The sequence below is a fragment of the Nothobranchius furzeri genome, chromosome 13, assembly GCF_043380555.1.
Source record: "Nothobranchius furzeri strain GRZ-AD chromosome 13, NfurGRZ-RIMD1, whole genome shotgun sequence".
Taxonomy (NCBI): domain Eukaryota; kingdom Metazoa; phylum Chordata; class Actinopteri; order Cyprinodontiformes; family Nothobranchiidae; genus Nothobranchius; species Nothobranchius furzeri.
Genome location: NC_091753.1, coordinates 28,691,552 through 28,704,278, shown reverse-complemented (window position 1 = coordinate 28,704,278; position 12,727 = coordinate 28,691,552). Strand labels below are relative to the sequence as shown.

The 12,727-nt window shown below is 34.6% G+C and overlaps 1 long non-coding RNA gene across 1 annotated transcript; it reads left to right on the top strand.

Annotated features, from left to right (window-relative positions):
- The first annotated feature begins 256 nt into the window (after positions 1–256).
- LOC129163952 (uncharacterized) lies at positions 257–8,297 on the top strand. Its single transcript, XR_011516134.1, has 4 exons — positions 257–841; positions 3,110–3,274; positions 3,948–4,027; positions 7,808–8,297. It is a non-coding gene; the product is annotated as an uncharacterized lncRNA (long non-coding RNA).
- The last annotated feature ends 4,430 nt before the right edge of the window (positions 8,298–12,727 follow it).

Here is a 12,727-nt window from a genome sequence, read left to right as displayed (position 1 = left end):
TCAGAAAGATACTGCTTGTTTTTTTATGATGTCAGAGGGAGACTACTTGTTTCTTTATGATGTCAGAAGGAGACTGCTTGTTTCTTTATGATGTCAGAAGGAGACTGCTTGTTGCTTTATGATGTCAGAAAAATACTGCTTGTTTCTTTATGATGTCAGAGGGAGACTAAAAGTGGTTCTTCATAAGTTCTCTAAAGCACTTTGAGTGCCCTGGAGAACCTTTTTCAGTTGAAGAACCTTTTCCTTGCTGTTTAAGGTTCTTTTGAGAACTGATTAATTTTTTGAAGAGAGGTTGTCACATTTATACTTACTTTTAGTGCTTTGAAGAACCTTTTTACTGTTTGAAGATCTATGCCTAATCTTAATAACTCCTGGCTTTGTGTAACAATGCTCACATGGCCCTTTTATATAGAGGGTAATTTTTTGTAACTACATTTTTTAAAGAAGAGTCAAAGAAATGTAATGATGTGAATTAATAATGTTTGGCTATACTTCATTACTTTGATACTGATACTGTAATTGTACTCGTTAAAAGTTAACCAATACTAGGAACCGATACCAATGCAGTTGTATGTTCTAATTAAAACTACTTCCTATAATATATTTCTAAACACTGATAAAAGGGTTGTAACCTACACTCACTTTAAAAGTTTATGCCTTTGTTTCGTTTTGTGCATGTTTCAATAAAGTTTGTGTAGCCACCCCTCCCCCACCTCCTCACAAACGTCACCATCGGTAGGTGTCGGTAAAATCCAGAAGACTCATCACCATTTTGGTCTGCTGCTGCTGTTGCTTCTTGTTCCTTCCCGCCCTGACACGGAGGTGAAGATCGACCGTCAAGGTAAATTCAGTAGATTACATTTATAAAAATTATTATCTTGTTGTGAACTGTTCACTAAAGTTAGCTGTACAGAATCGCGGTGCCGATTTCTACATTTGAAATGGCAGAATGTTTGCTAAACTGATAACTACTTAGCCACTTTAGCTTGTTAGCGGTAGCTAACACTATTCCTTGTAGGTAAATGAAACTCGGGACTGTATATTATGCTGCTTGTAGGGTAACAGAAAGCTGCGTTAGTATTGTAAGTTAGTTAGTAAAGCAGTTAACTACTCCAACTGTTGTTTTTTTTGTGCGCCACCTCCCTTATCAAATGGGGAATAGACTAGCTGCTCCGAGGCAAAAAAAGAAAGATGCAGCCATCTTGAACAATGTGTGGTGTATTCCTGTTTAAATCGGCAGACTGTTGAGAGTAGGGCTAGATCACAGGTGCCCAACGCATGCCCTCGAGCCAAATTTAGCTCGCAGTCTATTTTTATTTGGCCCCCGAGATTAAATTTAAAAAATGTATTAAAACGGGCCCGCCGGTCCAATCTGCCGCGAAGACGTCAAATCCCACAGTGCTTTGCGGTGTTTTCGCGCCAGTCGAAGCGCCGGAGCGCCCCCTATTTTCTGTTTACAGTCATTAGCTTTTAGTGATAGTATCGGCGTTGGCGTTACCCTCCGCAGTTTCGAACAAACTGAAAACAGTGCACTTACTCAGCTCCGAGTTTTCTCAGCGACTTGCCGACTTTGAAACCCAGAAACTGAGACCCCAACTGCTTAGTAGTCCTTTCGCGGCTGACATGGGAAGCGAACAACTTCCAGGCGGGGCTGACTCCAGCGTATTGACACGCTCAGGTCAGAGCTGTTGCAGCTTGTATCTTTCCTCTTTGACACAGCCCGAGCTGCTGAAATGTTCTCCATGTGCACCAGCACTTATATGTGAGCAACTGTCCTCTCTGATAAAGCTCAATTTAGAGCCTAACCTTCTGATGCAGGCATCTGGCTGGAACAGGTGAGCATCAGAGTGGAGCTTGAATTATTGTGGTTTTTATGCACTTTTTCTGTTCCAAAGCATGCAAGTTAATAGCTGAGACTTTTCATTTAAGAGAATTACTTTTTTTCTTTTTGTTGGCATGTGAAAAACATATTAAATTCGGGGCCAACTTGGGGGGCTGTAGTGAGCTCGCGTGTACGCTTGCGCGCTGCGGAGCGGTGGAACAACGGGTTTCAACAGCAGAACCGACTAATCTACGCTGGTACAACTCACCCCTCTAAATTACGCAAAAAGTTGCAGACACGTGAGTTTTGTAGCAAATATGCACGTGTGGTACCACTCATGTCTGACAACCCGACTCAGCAGCGTGGTGAAGAAGTTTGATCCAATCTTTGTAGAAAAAGTGGAGGAAAAACAATTGTGCATAACCTATAGCAAATCGCCTCCTCCCTGCTCCATCCCACATTCTGCCCAGTGTTATGCTGAGAATAGCATCCCCTCATTACTTGAAGTAGTAGTGGATGCATATTTCGGCAGTGCAACATTTCAAGCTGACGATTATGCATCCCCATCTTTTAAAGTGTTACCTGCTATGCTCAAACCACAGAATGTATATAAATATATATATATATATATATATATATATATATATATATATATATATATATATTTATTTAAAAAAAAACACAGAAATACCATAGCAGATCATTGAAAAATTCATCTGGGACACAGTAAAGATTTTATTAACCGTCACGTACAAATTGTTAGGATAAAACCTGGTATTTCTGTGTTTATTTTAGTTTTAATATAAATATATATATTTATATACATTGTGTGGTTTCAGCATAGCAGGTAACAGTTTAAAAGATGGGGATGCATAATTTGGCAGCTGAAAAAAGTTGTCTGTCCACAGGCATCTTCCCACTGCTTTCGCCTCTTCTTGTCAGTAGGAAAGCTGTAACTCACATCACTCCCCTTGTTGCCTTTTGACTGGAAATTGCATCCAAAAGCAGCGCAATGCAGCATTTTACTTAATTATTATAACGGTGAGCACATAAACATACGTCATCGTCCCCAGAGTGCATTGCACGCAGAAAACATGGTGTCTTACGTATGTCAACAAATGTACTAAACATAGTTTTGTAAATAATTGGCTATATTTTGTGTGCTTCTAACAACATATTTTGGTACAACAGAAAAATATTGGCTTATTAGGGTAAACACGTCCTCATAGCTGGAGTTCCTTTTAAATTCTTGGTATCAATATCTTTTTCGTACTGTGTGTGTTTTAGATTCTAGAGGAAGTGAAGCTCATAAGCAAAGTGGATGTGGAGAAACGCATAGTCACCAACTTTGCCAAGATGTCCCAAAAATTGTTGACAAGGCTCCTAAAAGTGCCCTCAAGGACAAGTGTTTGGTTGGGCTTGATGCCTCAGAGACAGAGGAGGAAAGAAGAGGTATGTTGTGCCTCTAATAACTTTACAGTTTAATAAATTGTTATGCATTTTACTTTACCATGCTCAATTACGTGTTTATGTTTATGTATTTAGCAGACGCTTTTGTCCAAAGCGACTTACAAGTGATAATCGGCATTTTGCCCTTGAGGCTAACAACAATAGTAACAACAACACATTGACATCAGTCATGGAGAGGAAGGAACAAGGAGTGGGCAGTAGAGAGGGGGGACGGGTGCAGGGAGGGTGCTAGTTTAGAAGATGCTCTCTGAAGAGCAGGGTCTTCAGGAGTTTCTTGAAAATAGAAAAGGACGCCGCAGTTCTGGTAGTATCAGGAAGGTCATTCCACATTTGTGGAATGATGCATGAGAAGAGTCTGGATTGTCCTGAGCGTGGTGTAGGCACTGTTAGCCGACGATCCTGTGATGACCGGAGCGGCCGGGCGAGACGTAAGCCTTTGCAAGAGGATTCAGGTAGATGGGAGCCGTACCATCTCAGACTTTGTATGCTAGTGTTAGCAATTTGAATTTGATGCGTGCTGCTAGTGGTAGCCAGTGGAGCTCAATGAACAGAGGGGTGACGTGTGCTCTTTTAGGCTGATTGAAGACCAGACGCGCCGCTGTGTTATTTGAGACACTTATATTTTTCTTTACAATTCTTCTGTATTTTTTTGAAGGTCAGATTGTCAACGCTGCAGTGCTTCTACTACCTTCCGTCTTCAAAGAGGACCCACAGCAGCTATTTGTCATTGACAAGGTAAATATGACTTGCACTTGAACTCAGACTTGCAACATCAGGACTTGAATTTGGACATGGACTCAGACTCCAACATGTGAAATTTCTTTTGTTTGAATTAGGGCTGGACAATATAGAAAAAAAGCATATTGATAAAATTCATATTGATCCATATGAATAATTATTGAAAAATTAGATATTTAAAAAACTATAGAATTTATATTTTAAGTAGGGCTGAAACGATTCCCCGAGTACCTCGAATAATTAGAGTACAAAAAATCCTCAAGTCAAATTCTCTGCCTCGAGGATTCGTTTAATTCATATTTAATTAATTCATGGCTTTGCAATCGCCCGGGGTCATGTTTCACCCGGACCGAAATAAGTGCTGCACATAACACACTGGACTGAATGCACACGCGAGTAGCGAATGTAACTTAACTTTCTTTTAAGCCATGGCGAACAACGTGGACCCCGGTGGAGTGCAAAAAAGACAGAAAAAGTCAAAGGTGTGGGACCATTTTTCACGTCGTAAGGCGGAAAGCGTAGTCCAGTGTAAATACTGTAAAATGGATTTAGCCTAGCACAACACCACATCCTCCATGCTGCAGCACCTGACCAGGAAACATCCACATGTAAATGTCACTTCTGCAAGCGGACTCGGAGCCTCTACAAGATAATGCATTTTAGCCTGTATTTCTATATATTCTGCAGACACTGTGCGACTTTTTCATTTGTAGCACTCAGTTTTAGCTCACACCGTACGTCTGGTAGCAACACGTCGGTCTTAGAATGTGCTAAAAACAGCAGTTTTTACAGCACGTCAGACTTTTTACTGTGTTGTTATTGATGTCAGTTGTCCCTCAGGATTGCTGCAGGAGGACACGGGTATTTATGAGTGGCGGAGGAAAACGAAAGAAAGTAAATAAATGTGTGATCAGTATAATTTGACAAAACCACGGCAAACATGCTTTCGACAATCCTTGTTATTGTGAGACAAAAAAAAGTGTAGAAATTAAAACGAACGTGTGTTAATAGGGAAACAGCTGGCGAGCCATGTTTGCGCATGCGCCGTGAGCGGTTCTGGTGCTGTTTGGGCCGCAGCCGCTCGCATTTGTTTACTGTGAAGTAAAGTTGAAGTGCTGAAGTTTTGAAAACTAATTTTGAATAAAACTTAAAGAATAACTGGCAACTGCTTGCTCATTTCAGGAGGTCTTTCCTAATTATAACATGCTGTTTGATATGATGGTTTAAAAACGCAAAAGGGTAATTTATTAGAGTACTCGGTTAATTGATAAAAGATTTGATAGAGTACTCGATTAGAAAAATATTCGATAGCTGCAGCCGTAATTTTATGCTATTTGCTCATTAACTACTTTCAGTAAAGAACAGACAAAACCTAACTTAAATATATTATTTAAATATCTTTATTTTACTAGAACTAAACTATTTCAGGAAAATATTAAGTTGTGTTTATGTTTCTAGCACAAATTAAGATTTCTGTTGAATTTGTGATTTTTAGTTTTCTAATCAAGGTTTAGCTGCAGCAGATTAGTCACAATTATAGTGAAATGTACAAACATGATGAGAAATTACGAAATACCATCCTGCTTTCACCAGGGCTGCCAGCTCTAACACAATGAGCATGAGACTAGGGCTGCAGCTATCGAATATTTTTGTAATCGAGTACTCTATCGAATCTTTTTTTCGATTAATCGAGTACTCTAATAAATTACCCTTTTGTGTTTGTAAACCATTATATCAAATAGCATGTTATAATTATGAAAGACCTCTCAAAATGAGCAAGCAATTGCCAGTTATTCTTCAAGTTTTATTCAAAATTAGTTTGCAAAACTTCAGCACTTCAACTTTACTTCACAGTAAACAAATGCCTGTGCAAAAAATAAGTAAACAACCTGAGCCGATTTTCCCCTCGTGCGAGAATCTGCTAGCCTGCATGCCAGACAGAAACTAGGAGGATAACTGTTGAAGTAGCGCTGCGAGCGGCTGCGGCCCAAACAGAACCAGAACCGCTCACGGCGCAAACAGCTCACCGGCTGTTTCCCTATTAACACACGTTCGTTTTAATTTCTACACTTTTTTTCTCACACAATAACAAGGATTGTCGAGAAAGCATGTTTGCCGTGGTTTTGTCAAATTATACTGATCACAAAACATTTATTTACTTTCTTTCGTTTTCCTCCGCCACTCATAAATATCCGTGTCCTCCTGCTGAAACCCCGAGGGACAACGGACATCAATTACACAATAAAAAGTCCGACGTGTTGTGTAAAACTATTTTTTAGCACATTTTAAGTTCGACGTGTTGCTACCAGATGTACGGTGTGAGCTAAAACTGAGTGCTACAAACGAAAAAGTCTCACAGTGTCTGCAGAATATATAGAAATACAGGCTAAAATGCATTATCTTGTAGAGGCTCCGAGTCCGCCTGCAGAAGTGACATTTACAGGTGCTGCAGCACGGAGGATGTGGTGGTGAGGTAGGCTAAATCCATTTTACAGTATTTACACTGGACTACGTTTTCCACCTTACGACGTGAAAAATGGTCCCACACCTTTGACATTTTCTGTCTTTTTCGCACTCCACCGAGGTCCACGTTGTCCGCCATAGCTTAAGAGAAAGTTAAGTTACGTTCGCTACTCGCGTGTGCATTCAGCCCAGTGGGCATGTGCGTCACTTATTTCGGTCCGGGTGAAACATGACCCCGGGCGATTGCAAAGCCCTGAATTAATTAAATATGAATTAAACGAATCCTCGAGGCAGAGAATTTGACTCGAGGATTTTTTGTACTCGAATTATTCGAGGTATTCGAGGAATCGTTTCAGCCCTACATGAGACACATGCATCTGACCTTGTACACATGCTCTCACGCTACATCTCCAATACCCCCCGCCCCTGGCGCTCTTGCGGATAAAGACTAAAGAGACTGCGCGCACCCCTGACTCCCCCCTTTAACAAATGGTCAGGAATGACGCACTTTGTTTTCATTTAGTTTTTAACCCTTTAACACCGAGGCGTCACCAGGATCACCGGTGACGCCTCGGCACATGTGATTTCAAATAACTCCTTGCTACTTAAACTATAAAATTCTTTAAAAAAATAATAATAAAGGAGCTACTGTGTGGTGCTTAAAGGGTTAATGAAATCAAGGCCGTTTCACATTCTATTCAACTCTAATCAGGCAGTGATCGAGGTTGCTTTTCTAAGAGAGACCTGAATGAGCAATATTAACGCAATCGGAGAAACTCCTCCAATTGTCTGACTTGCCTTGCTTTGGTTTTTGTGTCATAAAGACCTTGTTTCAGCTTCTTTTCAACATCAGTTGCCGACTCCATACTCATCCCAATCCCGCACTGTTTCTTTTAGCCGACCGTTCCCGCCCGCAGCAAAATTCACACCGCCCGCCCTCGCAAGATTTGTGTTGGGTTCCGCGGGACCCAATCCCGATGCAGCCCTCTAATATGAACCTTCGCTAGCTATGCTACACCATGGATTTCACACTTCACCATGGATGCCCTATCCTGGCAGCAGCCAGCCAGTGCCAGCTGGGCATTACCTTGCGCGTCCTCCAATCAATTGAAAATATTCTCTACCAGAAAGCCCTCCCTCTTTCAAACAGATTCTGCTGCAACCATTCCAGATCTCTGTGTAGACTCAACACGGGGCGGGGCTACACAGAGAGATCTGGCTGCTGCCAGGTTAAAATATTTTCAACTTTGCTTAATTGGTCATTTTGTCTGAAAAAGGGGGTCTTAAGGGCTTTTCTATGATTGCATTTTACAGGATCCAGTGTTTCCAACACCAACTGTTGTCCTGACAGACTGCAGGGACGAAGACCCACTGCAGAGTGAGGCCATCACTGTGAAGATGGATAATGAAGAGATACTCCTCGATGATGGCAGTGTGGACATCTCCCTTGCCCTGGCTGCTACTTTTTATCTTTACCACATCTTCCAAGTTCAGTATCCCAAAAACTTGAGAAAGACTGTTTCCTTTCTGGAAACTTTTGTTTTCAAAATGAAGGGTTCTGTTCCAATTGCTGTGCAAAGGTTTTACAATTCACTGTAAAAAGCAAGCCTGGCACTTTCTGTTATGGTTTTCCATTTGTTCTGTTGGTGTGATTTTGCAAATGTGTTCAACTCGAGTTGCTCTTTACCGCCACTATTTTTCCAGCATTATAAAAAACATTTCAGCACTTTATAATACCTTTTTGCCTTGCATAGGATTATATTATGTCTGCTTGTTTACACTGTTTGTTCGCAGTGCATGGCCCATCAAGTGACTACATCACAAGTCATTTAAGATGGCGCCTGTAAACTTGCGTGACAGAGCTTTCTTGCTTGAGAAGTTACAACTACTTTCCTGAAGCAAATAAATTGACTGCATATTGGAACCTTGCAGTATGTGAGTTCTTTTTTTGACTCTCGCCTGTCCAAGATTTTTGGTACAGATGTGGGTAGGGACTTTCTTTGAGAATGTCAATTTTATACATTTTTATGAAAAACAATTAGTTGTACCTTTTTTAATGGCATTATTTGCTTTGAAGGACATGTTATATGATCAGTTTTTGTTGTGTTTAATTTTGTAGAAATAATTTTTTCAAGAAATGTAGAAACAAAAAACATCCCTTTATAACCTCTAAAACAAAGTTTTGTCTGGGTGTAAATGAAAACAGATTTGACAGGAATGAAACAGTGATTTAATGTAATTGGGTCCCAAAATTTTCTTTTTGGTTTAATTACTGCACTTAAATTGATAATTTCTGATTAACACACCCAAAAAAACTTTTTCTGAAGCACCTAAATGAATTAGTTCTTCAGAGAACCCCTTGATAAATGGTTATTTAAGGAACCCTAAAAGGTTCTGATTTTAAGGTTCCACAGAGAATCTAATGATGTTCTTTAAAGAACTTTTTTCGGTTCTCTGAAGCACCCAATTAAATTAGTTCTTCATAGAACCTTTTGATAAATGGTTATTTGTGGAACCCTAAAAGGTTCTATATGTGAGGTTCCACAGAGAACCAAATAAAAGTTCCTCAAAGAACCCATTTATAAATGGTTCTTTGAGGAACCAATAGGCAAAAGGTTTCTTGGAGAACCGAAGAAGGTTCCCCTATGGCATCACTGTGAAGAACCGTCTTTGGTTCTAACTGGAACCTTTATTTTTAAGAGAGAAGGAGACTGCTTTTTTAACGTTTTTAAAAATGAAGATTTTAACGTTTTATTGAACCTTTAAACGTTTTTAAAAATGAACATTTAAACGTTTTAATGAACATTTTCATGTTTTAATGAAGATTTTAAAGTTTTAATGAACATTTTAACGTTTTAATGAAAATTTTAACGTTTTAATGAACGTTTTAACGTTTTTAAAAACGAACACTTAAACGTTTTAATGAAGAATTTAACATTTGAATGGACATTTAAACGTTTTCATGAACATTTTAACGTTTTTAAAAATGAAGATTTTAATGTTTTAATGAACATTTAAACATTTTAATGAAAATTTTAACGTTTTAATGAACCTTTAATTGTTTTTAAAAATGAACATTTAAACGTTTCAAAGAAGAATTTAACGTTTTAATGAACATTTTAACATTTTTAAAAATTACTATTTAACCATTTTAATGAAGAATTTAATGTTTTAATGAACATTTTAACGTTTTAATTAACAATTAAATGTTTTAATGAAGATTTTAACATGTTAATGAACATTTAAACGTTTTAATGAACATTTTAACATTTAAAAAAAATGAAGATTTTAACGTTTTAATGAAGAATTTAATGTTTTAATGGACATTTAAACGTCTTAATGAAGATTTTAATGTTTTTAAAAATGAACATTTAACCATTTTAATGAAGAATTTAACATTTTACTGAACATTTTACCGTTTTAATGAACATTTTAATGTTATAATGAACATTTTAACGTTTTTTAAAATGAACATTTAAACGTTTTAATGAAGAATTTAATGTTTTAATGGACATTTAAACTTTTTCATGAACATTTTAACGTATTTAAAAATGAAGATTTTAACGTTTTAATGAACATTTTAACATTTTAATGAACTTTTTAACGTTTTTAAAAATGAAGATTTTAACGTTTTATTGAACCTTTAAACGTTTTTAAAAATGAACATTTAAACGTTTTAATGAAGATTTTAACATTTTAATGAACATTTTAACTTTTTAATGACCATTTTAACGTTTTATTGAAGAATTTAGTGTTTTAATGAACATTTTAACATGTTAATGAACATTTAAACATTTTAATGAACATTTTAACGTTTTTAAAAATGAACATTTAAACGTTTTGATGAAGAATTTAATGTTTTAATGGACATTTAAACGTTTTAATGAAGATTTTAATGTTTTAAAAAATGAACATTTAACTGTTTTAATGAAGAATTAAACGTTTTAATGAACATTTTAACGTTTTAATGAACATTTTAATGTTTTAATGAACATTTTAACATTTTTAAAATCGAACATTTAAACATTTTAATGAAGAATTTAATGTTTTAATGAACATTTTAACGTTTTAATGAACATTTTAATGTTTTAATGAACATTTTAACATTTTTAAAATCGAACATTTAAACGTTTTAATGAAGAATTTAATGTTTCAATGAAGATTTGAACGTTTTAATGAAGAATTTAATGTTTTAATGGACATTTTAATGTTTTAATGAAGATTTTAATGTTTTAAAAAATGAACATTTAACCATTTTAATGAACATTTTAACATTTTAATGAACATTTTAATGTTTTAGTGAACATTTTAACGTTTTTAAAAATGAACATTTAAACGTTTTAATGAAAATTTTAATGTTTTAATGAACATTTTAACATTTTAATTAACATTTTAATGTTTCAATGAACCTTTAAAGGTTTTAATGAACATTTTAGAGTTTTTAAAACTGAACATTTAAACATTTAATGAACATTTTAACATTTTAAAAATGAACATTTAAACGTTTTAATGAAGAATTTAATGTTTTAATGAACATTTTAACGTTTTAATTAACATTTTAATGTTTTAATGAAGATTTTAACATGTTAATGAACATTTAAACGTTTTAATGAACATTTTAACGTTTTAATGAACATTTTAATGTTTTAATGAACATTTTAACATTTTTAAAATCGAACATTTAAACGTTTTAATGAAGAATTTAATGTTTTAATGAAGATTTGAACGTTTTAATGAAGAATTTAATGGTTTAATGAAGATTTGAACGTTTTAATGAAGAATTTAATGTTTTAATGGACATTTTAACGTTTTAATGAAGTTTTTAATGTTTTTAAAAATGAACATTTAACCGTTTTAATGAACATTTTAACGTTTTAATGAACATTTTAATGTTTTAATGAACATTTTAACGTTTTAATTAACATTTTAATGTTTCAATGAACCTTTAAACGTTTTAATGAACATTTTAGAGTTCTTAAAACTGAACATTTAAACATTTTAATGAATATTTTAACATTTTAAAAATGAACATTTAAACGTTTTAATGAAGAATTTAATGTTTTAATGAACATTTTAACGTTTTAATTAACATTTTAATGTTTTAATGAAGATTTTAACATGTTAATGAACATTTAAACGTTTTAATGAACATTTTAACGTTTTTAAAAATGAACATTTAAACATTTTAATGAAGAATTTAATGTTTTAATGGACATTTAAACGTTTTAATGAAGATTTTAATGTTTTTAAAAATAAACATTAAACCATTTAAATGAAGAATTTAACGTTTTAATGAACATTTTAACATTTAAATGAACATTTTAATGTTTTAATTAACATTTTAATGTTTTAATTAACATTTTAACATGTTAATGAACATATTCGGATATATATTAGACATATATATATAGTTTCTACATGGAGACTGCTTGTTTCTTTATGATGTCAGCAAGATACTGCTTGTTCCTACATGATATCAGAAGGAGACTGCTTGTTTCTTTATGATGTCAGAAGGAGACGGCTTGTTTCTTTGATGTCAGAAAGATACTGCTTGTTTCTTTATGATATCAGATGGAGACGGCTTGTTTCTTTGATGTCAGAAAGATACTGCTTGTTTCTTTATGATGTCAGAGGGAGAGTGCTTGTTTCTTTATGATGTCAGAAGGAGACTGCTTTTTTAACGTTTTTAAAAATGAAGGTTTTAACGTTTTATTGAACCTTTAAACGTTTTTAAAAATGAACATTTAAACGTTTTAATGAAGATTTTAACATTTTAATGAACATTTTAAAATTTTAATGACCATTTTAACGTTTTAATGAACATTTTAACGTTTTAATGAACATTTTAACATTTTAATGAACATTTTAACTTTTTAATGACCATTTTAACGTTTTAATGACCATTTTAACGTTTTAATGAACATTTTAACGTTTTAATGAAAATTTTAACGTTTTAATGAACATTTCAACGTTTTTAAAAATGAAGATTTTAATGTTTTAATGAAGATTTTAACGTTTTAATGAACATTTAAACGTTTTAATGAAAATGTTAACGTTTTAATGAACCTTTAATCGTTTTTAAAAATGAACATTTAAACATTTTAATTAACATTTTAACGTTTTAAAAATGAACATTTAAACGTTTTAATGAACATTTTAACATTTTAATGAACATTTTAACGTTTTAATGACCATTTTAACGTTTTAATGAACATTTTCATGTTTTCATGAAGA